At 47.1% G+C, this 14,628-nt stretch overlaps 1 protein-coding gene across 7 annotated transcripts in view; it reads right to left on the bottom strand.

Annotated features, from left to right (window-relative positions):
* The window catches only part of LOC144374982 (uncharacterized), a 262,307-nt gene that overhangs the window by 131,873 nt on the left and 115,806 nt on the right, over nucleotides 1-14,628 (bottom strand). For 4 of the 7 annotated variants that reach the window (XR_013434224.1, XR_013434273.1, XR_013434250.1 and 1 more), the window contains 2 exons: nucleotides 8,921-9,024; nucleotides 5,775-5,963 (listed from right to left, as the gene is read on the bottom strand). The exons of 1 other annotated variant lie outside the window; for it this stretch is intronic. The gene's annotated coding sequence lies outside the window, so the exon portion shown is untranslated. Of the gene's footprint in view, nucleotides 1-1,047; nucleotides 3,267-5,774; nucleotides 5,964-8,920; nucleotides 9,025-14,628 lie in introns of those variants that run through there. 2 more of the 7 variants (XR_013434232.1, XR_013434266.1) reach the window with 2 other exon arrangements.

Below are 14,628 nucleotides of genomic sequence, written 5' to 3'. Positions count from 1 at the left end.
CCTAGATAAAATTTAATTCCAGATGGGCCTTTATCTAATGTAAAAGATATAAAAGCAAAGCTGCTGGATGAAAGGATCTTAACTAGGATATAAAAAGCACTACTGTAAAGGAAAGATTGATAAATTGGATTTCATTAGCTCAATAGTTTCCCTTCATCAAAACAAAACATTAGTTAACAAGGCAACAGAGTGGCAGCTACTTGCCAACGTGCACATCACAGAGGACTTACATTCGCAAATACGTAAAGAATTATCACAAAGCAACAAGAAACAGACTTGTAACCCAAATTTTTAAGTGGATGAAACACACAACAGGCACTCACCAAAGGCGAGTAAGCATATGCAGAGGTTTTGACACCAATGAGGGTCAGGGAAACACAAAACTAAAACCATAACAGAATGCCACATACACACACCAGAAGGGCAACAGTGAGGCCAAGAGATCCAAGCACTGATGCAGGTGTGGGCGCGGCTGGTGAGTGTGGAAGGCTTCACCATAAAGGAAACTCTTCCCCAGCAGCCACTAAATCTGCAGATACAGACAGCAAATGACCCAGGAGTTTTATTTCCAGGCATATACACAAAAAGAATGGCCCTATGTACTCTGAAGACATAAACAAGAATATTAACAGAAGTACTGCTTCCAACAGTCAAAAGCTGCGAACAACACAAATGACCCTCAGCACCAGGACAGATACATTTGGAATGTCGTGCCGTGAAATGCTGTAAAGCAATAAAACACCACACTGCTGCTAGACACCACAGGTGAAGCTCAGACACAATGTTAGAGAAGCAAGGAGAGGTGAACGAGTACCTACCCTATGGTTCCTTTATATTAAAAACTTTTACATAGGTGACACTAACCTAACCTACCAATCCAGGGGTCAGGCTGCCTGGTTACCTCTAAGGAAGTCTGCTGGAATTTAGTTTGCTTCATTTCAATCCCTAGTTCCTCCTCTTTCCCCTCCATGCATGTATGATTATGGAAAAAATGAACCAAGCTCTTATGTATAACTCTAATGCAGCAATTAAAGCATTTTTTTAAAAAAAGTAGAAACACATGGAAAAAAATCTGCTGGAATGCTGTAAATGATCTATACCTTAATCTGGGTGGTGATTAAACAGGTGTGTACATTTATAAAAGAAATCAAGCTATAAACTTAAGATTTGCGCTCTTTATTGTATGTAACTTATACCACAATAAAAAAAAGATATAAAAACTGAAAACAAAACTGTAGGTAAAACAAAGACATTTCTAAAATAACAAAACTTAAGAGCATTAGTCACCCATAGACCTGCGTTAAAGGAAATGCTAAATGGAATTGTGTTTGTTATGTTTTGCTTCCAGGCAGAAGACCATGATCCCAGATGGAAATGAAGTAATACAGGAAGAAATGAAACTGGTCACTGTGTGGGTAAACCTAAATAACTGTGGCATCTCTTGGGAATTAACACATATATAGAGAGAGTCAGAATGTATGACAATGGTAAAAAGGAAGGAAGGGGATGACAGAGTAAAAAATGTTCAAGTATCTTAGCATTGTCTAAAGGAGGAAAAGTGTTAATCCTGTTAAGTCAAAGAGGCATGTTGTAGTATGCATGTACATTAGTCACCAAAAGTAGAATGAAGAATATATAAGCAATGATAACTGAGAAGGAAACAATGTATGATTTTTCTTTAAAATTTTTAAACTTAAAAATCGGAAAATACAAAACAAATGATAGAAAGATAAAGGTATAGAGAGAAATCCAAACATATTGGTAATTACATTAAATGTAAATGGTCCAGATATTTTCATTAAAAGACACTTCTCACAAACACACAAACATGAAAGGGATCTTGAATATAATGATACAGAGAAATACATAGTAAATTCTGGGAAAAATATGCTAAAAATGGCATGCAAAGATCAAAGACACTAGGAATACTAATATTAGGCAAGGTGGACTTTAAAAATATTATTGAAGGGAGGTATTTCATGATAAAAGTATCAATTCAAAATTAAAATATAATTTTAAATCCATATACATCTAATAACAGATCCAAAATATATAAAGCAAAAAAAAAAAAAAGAAACAATAAACACTAATGGGAAAAACACTCAGATCCCCAAAGTAGATTCTGATAGATTCTATAGTTGAGTTTTGTAATACCTTTCTTAGTAAGAAAGAGGATATTAACAAAAGAGTGAAATAACTATATATATTAATACATACAGAATACCTATATAATAATTGACATATTTAGAAGACTGAATCTTTTTATACTGCAATAAAAAGATAATGTTACACTCAATTGCAAAAATGAATTTCACCATCAGAATGAAGCCATACACCAAAAATGTATACTGTTTGAATCCAATATAGAAAATTCAAAAACAAGTAAGAACGGATTTCTATGCAGCAGAACGTAAAAGTCCACGGATCTCACTGGGTGCCCCAGTAAGGGTGCCCTGAATATTCAGAATCTTCAGGGTGCCCACGAGCACTCAGTTAACAAAAGAACTCAACTGAATGCCAAATGCCCACCGTATTAGCATGAGATAGTTAGTGGCTGAGACGGCTGGGATCTTCTCATTATCTGAGACAGCAAGAGTCACAACTTGGGTTGTTTAAAATGCACACATTAAAGAAAGTTCCGATTGCCCGTGAACGTACTGGAACTGTGTCAGGCCACAGCCACCACCCCATCGCACGCCAACCACATCAGTGAGGGCTCAGCTCCCGACTAAAGGAGCTCTCCTCGCCACAGGATCTGCCTTTCAAAAATACTCTAAACATATGTCTTCCTTTTCAAGATTTTGTTTTTAAGTGACACATAATCTTAATACATAGGGATGGTGTATAGTTCAATGTTTGGATGCACATGTTTGTAGTAAAATAATCAAATCGGGGTATTTAGAAGATCCGTGTCCTCAGACATTCATCATTTCTTTGTGGAGAGAACATTCAAAACATCCTCTCTTCTCGGACTGTTGAGATATTTAATACAATATTGTTAACCAGAGGCACCCACTAGACCCCGGAACTCTGCGCCCTCTCTAACTTGGTCCCCTGGGCCAGCGTCTCCCTCTGCCCTCCCCAGCCTCTGTAACTGCTCCTCTCTGCTTCCCTGAGATTCGCATCTTTGGATTCCACAGATGAGTGAGATCATCAAATGCCTTCCCTTACAAGTCCATCGCCGGCTGCCAACGACTTTTAGCGGATCTGTTATAACGCTTCACTTTTTAGAAATCACTGACTGTGTCTTCGGTTACCTAGTAGCACTGGGTGAGATAAGATGAGTCATTAGTGTTGTCCACACCTGCCGTGTTTTAGAAGCCTCAACTATCCAGTCTCTTCTCATGATCTTGAACTACCAAATTATTAAACCCTACGAAGGGCCATTTTCCAGGTATTAAATCAAATCATCTGAATTCAGGTGTTTTGCATGTAGATTTCCAGGTACCATGTAAACCTTAGTCTCCACTTAGTGAGAGTATAAGGCAATTGTTTTTACCCAATTCTTGAACTGTATTTAGATATTTTCAAAGCAAGAAGAATATATTTTAGAGTTGTAAATTATTCCATTTAATAAAGGAATATAGTTATTTTAGTAATCATAGTTTAAGAATACAAGTTTTCTCTCTCTTTTTTTTCCTTTTCTTTTTTTTTTTTTTTTTTTTTTTTTTTTGGTACTAGGGATTGAACCCAGAGGTATTTAACCACTGAGCCACATCCCCAGCCCTTTTTTTTTAAATTTCTTATTTTGAGACAGGGCCCACCTAAGTTGCTCAGGGCCTCACTAAGTTGCTGAGCCTGGCTTTGAACTCAAACCCCTCCTGCCCCAACCCAAGTCTCTGGGGTGACAGGCGTGCACCGCCACCACAGCCAGCAAGAATACAAGTTTTTGAGATCGTTCCTATGAACCTACATATCCAGTCTTTTCATGATATGTTGATGTTTTGTTGAACAGATGATCCAAACTAAAAGAAACCTAAGCACACCGGCATGAAAGGGAAATCATCATCAATTCCACTTTACAAATTGCGAAACTGAGGCACTGAGCTTAACTGAGACCCAGAACCCGGGAGCCATCAAGATCTGAACCCAGGCAGCCTGCCCTCAGAGCCCACTCCTCTTGACCAACGTGTTCTACTGGGCAGACGAATGCAAAATAGTGACAGGTTGTGATGAGGGCTATAAAGAAGAATATTGAGGAAATATGGTTAAGATCTAACACCTACCGTATTACTATGGCCTCCTGGCCCTGGGTAGGGAGGCCCCTCTACACAGGATGAGAAAGAACAGGATTGGTGTACTGAAGGGTGGGACACGTACAGTGGTGGGAAGAGCCAGGTCATTCCAAGCAAAGAAGCAACAAGTGCGAAGGCCCTGAGGTCAGTATGACTGTGGCACAAAATGTGTGACTTGGGTCTGGTTGAGGTGGCATCAAGCCACCGTGCACGTGGCCTTACAGGCTTGTGAAGGAGGATCCTGTCTCCTGTGGACCCCCAGCGTCTGGCCCGGTGCCCGACACATAGTAGGTCCCCAATAAAAGGTGAATGAATCCTTGAGCTACCTGTGAACTTGTCTGCGGGCTGCGTCGTCCTGGCAGGGTGGCCGCGAGGCAGCTCTTCTCAGGACCAGATGCCCAGTTGGCTTTGATTAGCCCCCACCTCTGTGGGGAGCCATCCTCATGTGAACCAGGCTCAACACTGACAGCCCCGCAGACGCGACATCTGGTTTACTTCCAGCTCAGAACGGGAACTTTCCATTGCCTCTGGTCATCAGAATCCACTGGCCCCAGGGACCTCCACCCACCAGGCACGCTAATTGGATCAAGTCAGAAATCAAGGTCTCGACTGGACCAGGTCCCTCCTCTTCATGACAGCCCCCAGCGGGCATGTCTGTGAGGTGTGGTTAGCCTCAGGGTCAAGCACCCGTGGGACAAAATTTTCCTATTTTGCTGGAGCCAGTCTGGGGGGCAGCTGGAATCTCGTTCTGATGCGTGCCTGGACGGCTACATAGAGCTCCCTGGCCAGCAGCATGCGGACGTGGTGCACAGCCCTCCCCGGACGAAACACGCCAATGCTGAACTCACCTGGCTTTCTGGGCCCTTCCAGTGGTCTCTGCAGCCGTGACCATAAGTCAGCCTTAGACCAAGTCATACACCCTTGACCTCAAACACCATGGAGCCCTCTGGTGAAGCCTTTGATGGTGGTTTGGGGACTCTTTGGGATCTTTTTCTTTTTCCCCTGTTCCTGGTCTGTCTCAACCTGTCTGAAACATCCCAGCTCTGGGCTCACCTGTCATCTGGGTCCCCAGCATTGGGCCTAATGTGACCCCCATGTCTTCTTCTGCCACCACGTCCCCTGTCACCTCCCATTAACATCCCACAGGAACGCGTTGGTGGTGGCTTTGGGGTCCCTTGAACAGGCTCCCGAGGGGGCTCCACACCTCCTTTCACTGCCCTGCTCCGTCCTGGTTGCAGGACGTGGGCGGGGGCGGGGGGAGGGGGTCCAAGGCCATTGTCTTGATTTATGAGCCTTGTCTCTGGACCTGACTGTGAACTGCTGTAGCACTTAACTAGTAAACACCAAACTTAAACAAACGACCTTGGAGCACGTGGAAGATCTTCACCCACACCTCCCCCAGTGTCCCCAGAGAGGAGAGCCAGGCCCACCCGAGGTGCTGGGGACATTCGCAGGCTGGTGTTGGGCCAGCTCCGCGGGGTCAGACAGTCCGCATCACAGGGTGTGTGGAACCCGAATGGACCTTGGAGTCGGCCTCACCTCTGGAGAGCCAGTCTGCCCCGGTGTTCCGGGGGCTCTCAAAGCCTTTCTTTCTCTTTTTGCAGACATCGCTGCGGCCTGGTGTCTTCAGACATTTTTCTGTTGTTCTTCAGCAACCCGGTTGCTCATAGATTCTCTTTCAGCCTCTGCCTTCCTCCATTTGCCTCATATTTTACTCACAGGACGGAGCTGTTGAAAGATTTGTGGAGCAATATCTGCATGTTATTTTAAACCAGTTGGGCAGGTAAATCCTTTACTGAATCTTTATTCTTCTCAGGAATTAGGTAAATTGGACTCAGAAACAAGACTTCAGCACCAAGAATGATTCTTTTTTTTTTCCTGAGAACATCTTTTAAAGGGTAGTTCTGACCCAGAGAACTTACTGCTTTGATTAGAAAGAACAGTTTGGATGACTCAGCCACAGCCTTCGCCTGCATCCAGGACAGGCGGGCGGAGCGTGGTCCTCTGTGGCGGGCATTCTGCACTGATTTCCATAATTGATGTCAGAGAACTGCATTTCCCTGCTAGGTACTTTAACTCTTTAAAAAGCGGTTCCTGGGTCTCTTTGTGTTAAAAACAAGGACTTGCTACCCTTTTTACTGCAGTGAGGGCACTTTCTGGTCCCCTAAAAACCCTTAATGACTTAATAGCGTTAAAAACACACCCTACTGAGTCTTTAATTATACAGAGCTACCGTCGCAGTGAAATTAGCTAAATTGCAACTCCAGCAAAGTGACCTGGCTCCCCAGGCGGGTCGGCTTTGAGCCCTGGACAGCATCCCCAGCCATCAGTGATGGATGGAAGTTTATTAATACAGAACGGCTGACTGGAAAGGGGGCCTGCTTTTTGTATTTATTTTGTGTCCTGGATGTGTAACAACACCCGGTTCCTTCTGGGCCTGATTTCATAAGGAAGGATCCATTTCTTCTCAGTCACATCAGACTTGCACATGGAATGTCTGTGGCCTCCTTCGACATTTACTCAACTAGGGCTTAAACCTGCTAATAAGCCCCATGCTGGTGTGTAATCAGTAGCAAAACCTAGGACTGCTTTCTAAGAAAAAAAAGTCAGAAGACAATTTTTAATTCAGATTTCCCTCCCTGGGGTGTTTCTGTAAATGAAAGAAGCCCCCAAATAGAAACACAAAGTCCTTACAAATGTATTAAAAAAAAAAAAATGTTGCACACTTGAACTAGGTTCTAACCTGCCGTAAGACCACTCACGGGAAAAGTGTGGCATCAACTAACTGCCTGGAATGTCATCAATTTAACAAACGGGGATGTATGAGTCAAAGAAGTTATGAAGCACAGAATCACCTGGGTTGGGGGACTTTTTTAAAGATTCAAAGATCATCAAGCACAGTGGTGTTTAGGGATTTGCTTTTTTCCCCCAAAGCTTGTCAGAGAAGTTCTCATTTAAATACACTACAGCTGACCCTCCCAGGCAATACCATCTCATTTAAAGGACATCTGAACAATCACCCACGGAAATGTGCCCAGGACCCACAACTCCGTATGTCCAATGAGAAGAACGGCTTAGGGGAGCTGATCTCTACGGGGGAGGACTTGACTCACCCAGCGAATCCCGACACTTCAGTTACCTTAGGACGGTGGCTGCACCCACACTCAAAAGGGATAATCAAGTACCAAAGGGTCAAGTTCGTTGCCGCCCCTGTGAGGTAGAACTCAAATACTTCTGCTGTTGCTGGTACAACAGAATGCTAAACCTGGGTCTTTGTATGTGAATTAGGGGATCAATTATTATACAGATAATCCAAAAATTTTTAAATCCCACTTGCCCGATTTACAGTGGCACTCCCAAGAAAGTTTAGGTGGAAGTGCAGGAATTTTATTCAACTATTTTATTCCCTTTGCACCCAGAGGAGCAGGAAGCATGCAGACCCCAGCCAGGCCCTCCCTCTCTTATCTTGAATTTATTTTCTTAAGTGCTCTAACAAGAGTTGCGAGTGTGAACATCTGTCTCAACACACAGTCACGCGCCTGATTTTCACTAGGAAGTGTGTGCCCTCTAAATACGGGCGGACGGGCTGAAGTCGCTCTTATTTATGTTATGTCGGCCCATCATGTTGCAACAGGAGGAGAGCTTGGGGACATAAAGGAACCAGTGAGCCTATTTTGATTATGTGGCTGTGAGTGACGCAGTCCAGGACAGCTCAGGGCAAAGGTCGCTGAGGTGGGAGACAGCGTCCAGGCTGAAGGGTGACTGTATGCAGCTCCAGGATGCGGCGGCCACCGGCCTTCTCCTGTAGGACCAGTTAGACACTCTGTGCCTGGACTGGTGGTCAGTTGTGTGAGGTCCCCTTACAGGGTTGCAGGCTGAGATCATGACCCACTGACATCACAAACCATGCCAGTGGCTGGGGCGGGGACAGAATTGAGTTGAAGAACAGAGCTCTGCCCTCCCCTCCTTCAGCCTAGTACTCACCAGGGGACAGGGTGGTGGGTGTGCTCAGACTGCAGTGTGAAGAGCACCTACAAGTGCAGTTAAAAGGGCAGACTCTCCCAGCCCAGAAACCAGCTTCACCTGGCGGAGGCCCCAGGAGGCCCCCACGCAGGCGGCTGCCAGACCACACACTGAAACCCCGTGAGGCTTCAGAGATGAGAGATGGTGTGCTTTTGTCTGTCTGTGTCTGTCTTCCTTCTCTAGACCATAAGACCCCGGGACCAGGGGTCGCCAGATAGCAAATGCGTTGGGCTCCGTGGGCCGAGAGACCACACATGCTGCCGTGGTATCAGGGACAGACCGTGCACATGCACGGGCACGTGGGTCTCCTGGCTCTGTGTGCAAGGGGCCGTGAACTGCCTCTGGCCAGGGCCAGGGTTGACCAAGCCTGCCCTTGCCGGGGTCTGGTCCTCTTCGCCTGGTGTCCCTCCCCCAGCACAGTGCCTGGTAGATGACACAGGATTGAGAAACGGTGAAGGAGGGGACAGAGTTCTTCCCTCAGGGACCCGTGCTCTGGGAGAGAAGACAGGCAGCTTTGCAACAGTAACTCCTGCAGAGTGAGAGGGGTGAGCCGCCAGAGGGAGGGGGCCAGAGAGAGCCGGTAGAGACACGCGACACCCAGCTAACTGAATGTCAGAGAGACCATGAATACATTATATCCTAAAAACATACTGGTTGCTTACCTGAAATTCAGATTTAACAGCACAGCCTACACGCCCCCTGACCAGAAACCAGGAGCCGGTCCCAGCAGGGGTGATTCTGAGCTGAACGAGGAGAGGGCACATGCCTGGTGGAAAAGGAGGGCAAAGTGTTTGCATGTGACACGGGCCACAGTGTAGGATCCTGAGAGCCATTTCCTCTCCAGAGCGGAGGTGTGGCTGCAGAGGGTAGGCCGGACAGGGGCCAGGCTTTGACCCCCGAGGTCAGACTCGATCCTGCAGACCACAGGGAGGGAACCAAGGTCTCTTACAGACCCTTTGGGTTTTACTGATAGAGCACATCCTGTTCTCATTTTAACATGGTTTCTCTCTCCCAAGCTGTGTGGGCTGGGTTTTCATTATGAATTTGCAGATTAAAACAGGTGCTCTTCACATTCATGCACAGAGAGACTCATGTACACACACTCACCCTGTGCACACATCCATAAATACACACTATACACACTCACATCCACACATCACACAATTCACATGTTCACAACCATACTACACACATTCACACACACACACACACACACACACACACTCATACACATCCACACGCATGAATTATTTCTTCTGTGGGACTTTGCAATCGGGGAAAAAAGTATTCAGTAAGAAGTTGGAAAGGGCTGGGGATGTGGCTTATTGGTAGAGTGCTTGCCTAGAGTGTGCAAGGCCTGGAGTTCGATCCTCAGCACCACATAAAAATAAATAGATAAATAAACAGAGGTATTGTGTCCAACTATAACTAAAAGAAATAAGTATTAAAGAAGAATTGGAAATGCATTTCTGAATCGGAAGAGAGAGAGATTAGAGAGCCCTGACCTGAGACAAAGTTCCCCACGTCCTGCGCGTGGACGTGATCCAGTAGTGGGAGAGAGTGGACAGAAGGGAAAGTAGGGGCTCTTCACTGGGGAGAGGCTCAGCATCTCTGGAGTGACCCGAGGAGGAGGAGGGCAGAAGACATTGAGACAGACAAGACAAGGTGATGATTAAAAAAAGTGGTGACAATTCTGACCATGAGCTTAACCAAGAGGGAAGTGTGGAGGTAAAGAGGGAGAACAAGACTGAGCGGGGCACTGGACCTGACGGTGCAGCGCTCACACTGTCCAGCCAGGGGCTGCCAACGGCGAGCACTGGACACGCACAGCTGTCCATTTGCAACTCTGTCCCATTCAACACTTTTGATTAATCCTACAAATGAAGACATGGCTTCAGTTAGCCAACAAGTATTCCTGAGCACTTCTCTGTGCCAGTCATGTCCTGGACAAGCGCTCAGAAGCAGAGCGTGAGCTAAAGCTCGAAGGGGCTGAGATTAATTCTGATGGAGGGAGCTCAAACCATGACAAGTTTTGATAAATGGGCCCAGGGCAAAGCTAGCATATTGGCAAGCCAAATAGATTGCTTTTGTGGCCCACTGAATTAGCAAATGATAGTAAATGCTCACCCTGAGTTCTTCCAGGAAACTGCCATTCTGAAGCAGAAGAAAGTCTGAATAAGTAATTATTTTCAACAAGTAGTTTAGTAACTCTCAAGAACCAAAATAATTCATGCTTTGCTAACATCACTGCCACACAGAGCCCTTTTAGGAAATGCTTTATGGAAAATGTAATCTGATTTGTAACTAATATATCAATCGGCTAGCGATAAATTTTGTTTCCGTGCGGCTGAAGCTCTTGCTTTCTTTGCAGATTAAACATTCTCTTCACAACATTTTTTGCAGCATTACTTGGCTTGTTGGTCAAGTATCCAGAAAGCTGACATGGGTTCAAATCCTGGCTTGGCTGATGACCAGAGCCAGGGGGCGGGGAAGATTGCTCCACTTTCAACCCTCAGTTTCTGACGTGGTAAAATGAGCACAATAGTATCTGTCTCAAGGATTATTAAACTTAGACTGAGTAATCTAGCCACCACGTCACTAGGACAGGCAGCCTCTTCTTGCCCCCGGGTCCTGGGTGAGGTTTTGCGCAGGGCTCTAGGCAGTAAAGGGAAAATGAGACAGATGAGGAGGGGCCTTCTGTCACCACGAGGTCTGACTGCACACAGCTGCTGAAGAGCCTTGTTGGATCCTGGAGCCCTGGCTGGACGGGCTCTTCCTCCCCCGCACTGGGGACCCACCTGGAGCATGGTCAGGCCCCACAAAGCAGCGTGTCAGACTTCTCGCATGGTGTCCCGGCATTCTGAGAGTTTTATACTAACCAATACCTCTCCGAGGAGGGAAAGAGAAGCCAGGGGATGAAGTGGCCCTCATCCAACCCCTAACCAGTGCCAGCCATGTGTATTGGCTACATGCTGGGTCACCCTGGCATGTCAGTTCCTAGTTTGTTCCTGATGCCTTAGAGCAGAGGAAACAAATTCAAGTGGTCACACTCTGCAGTTTTCCACATCTGGGGGTGTCTCTGGCTAGGGGTTGGGGGGCAAAGGACTATGAGTAAGAAGGTGGGAGCACAATCTAAAATTATCATTGCTTTGGTTTACGTTTAGTCACAATAATTGTTTTTATTTCAACTGGTGATACAAGAGGACATGAGATTTCTCCTTAGTGAAGGAGACACAGGTTTTAAAAGGTAGAGGGAGCATTTCACTCAATTAGGGACTCTTTGGGGCAAAAGGTGAGTCCTTGGGGTGACCATAGGAAGACCTGGTGTCCCTTACACACTGGGCAAATGAATGAATCAACGAGGAAATAAGTAAATGCAATGCACAGAGCTCAAACTCCTTGAGTGCTCAGGCTTCCGGGTAGGGAAGGGACACGTGAGGTGGCCTTCCGTCTCTGTTTGCCCCTGAGAGTGTAACGTGTAGGGAGGAGGAAGAAGGTAGTTACAGCTTCTTCACTGACTACCAAGGGCACATGGAGGACAGTTTGTCCCCGTCTGCAGAGGGTGTCATGGAGCCACACCACGGAGCCCACGTCTTGACAAATGACACCTGAGACAGAGGAATGAGCTGTGGGGAGTATCAAGGAACCAGAGTCTCCTCTCTGTCCTCCAGGGGCAGGGAGAACAACAGGCAGCAAATGTCCTGGGTAAAATGAGTACAGGATAGAAAGTCCTGCAGAAAGCACGCAGCCCCTTGGAGATCCCGGGCCTCTGGGAGCGCAGCACAATTTTGCAGTAACAGAATTTAAAACAAACTCTTCCACACAGAGTTGAGCCCTGAGCAAAAACAACAGAGACAGTCATCAAGACCAACGTGGAAACACCACTTGAGACAGGGCACACTCCATCCCAGGTCCTGGAGAGCTCCCTCAGGTCCCTTGGTTTGACCAGATGGGCGTACCCATGCTCAGGCTTAAGACCTGTGCTTGGGAATCCCAAGCTCAGCCAAGGCCCCTCTCAGTTGTGAACAACACGGACTGTTGACAGTTCTCCTAGCACCATTTGGAGTGGATGGAGTAAAAGTACCAGTGGAGGAACTGGAAATGGCATCGGAAAACTTGCCCAGGCTGTGAGGTGGAGGCTTCGGGCAAAGTGCAGGTAGTCAGCTGTCAACAGAGCGGCTGGAGGTGCCCATGCAAGACAGGAGCAGCGCACGGGAGACACACTGAGGAAGAATACATGAGAAGTACTGTCCAAACCAGCTGCCTAATAAAAACCTGGGGAACTTGTTTAAGACAGATCTCCAGCCCATCGGGGAGAGGAGGTGTGCTTACACATGGCGTCGTGGGGTCCACTGTAGCTCCTTAAGCATTGTGGGTTGCTTCTCGGTGGCCTGTTCTCCAACTGCAATGAGGAGTACTGGGCTGGAGAGAGATGGGTGGCTGGGAGGTTGGACAGGGCACTCACTGGCTTGGGGACTTCATCTGTCCATTGGGATATCCTTTGAGCCCTTCCTTCTTAATGCCCTACAATCCAAAGCTGTACAGAGCACCTGAGTTTCATGGTAATCAAGTATTTTACTTCTTTGTGCTAAGTCTTTAAGATCCAGTGTGCATTTTTAACTTGAACTGCACATTTGAACTTGAACTAGCCACAGTCGAAGTGCCCAGAGGCCACCGGGGGCAGCTGGGTGGCGGAGCTAAACCAGGAGTACATCAGTATGAGGGCACTTCCTCCAACATTCAAGCAGCTTCCTATTTCTTCAGCCGAGTGCCACAGTGAATTCGATGGAGTGCATTTAGACCCAAGATGGAACACTATCTGTAAGCATCAGAACTACTCACTGAACAAAATGTGGTTTCTTCAAAGAGTGCAGCTAGACATGCCGGTGGATGGCAGAGTCCCCTTGGCCTGGCACACACATTAGGGTCCCCGAGGTTTAAGGGTCAGTTCCTCAGTCTGTGTCTTTGAACGAGGAAGGTTAAGTGCACACCTCACACCTCCACTCAGGGTGTGGATAAAATTTCAGCCCAGGGACATTTTAGAAGGTCTCCTCTACGGCAGAATCTAGAAATTACAGAGCTGTACGCCAAGTTCAAATCCTGACACAGTTGAGTTCTGTGACCTTCGATGCATTGCTTGATTTCTCAAGCCTCTGCTTCCTCATCTGCAAAACAAAGACTACAACAGTTCCCCATTCATAGGGTTGTTTTTGAAAATTGAATAATTGTAACAAAGCACAGGAAAGAAATCACACTTGATCCATTCTTTCATTCCTCATTATGACTAGCATAGAGCAGAGAAATAAATATTTCTTGATGAGAGGGCTAACCAGGGTTGGCCCATTTGGGTATGTTAAGGGAATGAAGATGTCCAGGTCCCAAGACTTCTTCTCACCTGGCCCTACCCTCACCTTGAATTTCTCAAACAAGCACAGGGGACAATCACCTGTGGAGCCTGATGTTGAAAAATGGAGAGGGGATGTCAGCTAGAGTCACGGGCACGTTAGTATGAGGCACTGCCTTCAGTTTTCCTGCTTGGAGAAGTCACAGGAGTCACTGGGGCTCACACGGCAGAGTGGGGGGTTCAGACACAGGGAGGGGTCAGCTGGCCACATCCTCGTTGGTGGACGGTAGGCGACCCCAGAGTGCTGGGACAGGTGGATTCTAGAAAACAGACTTGAGTAGTTCCACGCCCCACAGCTGAGAAAAAGTGGAGAACCGCGCCCCAGCCGCCAGGCTCTGAGCAGGTCTTTGAATGACACCCTAATCCGTGCATCCGCGTGTTTCCCTTCCAAGAAAGGTAAGGGCTTAAGGAGTAATTCTTCACCAAGAACACACTCTTTAAACCACCCCCCTAAAGAAGAAAGGTAACCTGGGGCAAAAGCATTTTATGAAAGATTTGACAAAGAAAGGAAGGGAAGCGGTCCAGGCCTGCCGGGTCTCGCCCGCCAGGGACGTGCTGAGCAGCACGGGGAGAAGCTGCGGTTGTGTGACCCGGTGCGTGTGGTTTCCACCGGCTGCTCCGGGCCTCTCCTCCAGGTTGGGAGCTTGCTTCGTGTTTCTTGAGATTCCAACGCACCCTGTTGGAGCAGTGCCAAAGAACAAGGTGCCAAACCAGAACCTTCTGCTGGCCGAGAGAGGCTGGCTCTGCTCTCTGCTCTCCACCCCTCTGGGGACAGCAGAGCAGGAGACGTCACCCCTGGTTGGAGATACAGCCCCTCCAGGTGGGTCCCCGCTGCCTCCAGGCCTCCACCACTAAATGCCAACAGCATTCCTCCAGTGGTGGCAACCAAAACTGTCTCCAGACTGTACCAAGCGTCCCCTATGGGTGGGGGGCAACTGACCCCTGATAGAGAAGCCCTGACTACAG

Source organism: Ictidomys tridecemlineatus, chromosome 1 (genome assembly GCF_052094955.1).
Source record: "Ictidomys tridecemlineatus isolate mIctTri1 chromosome 1, mIctTri1.hap1, whole genome shotgun sequence".
NCBI lineage: Eukaryota > Metazoa > Chordata > Mammalia > Rodentia > Sciuridae > Ictidomys > Ictidomys tridecemlineatus.
Note: the sequence above shows the minus strand (reverse complement) of the source record. Positions and strands in the feature narration are given on the sequence as shown.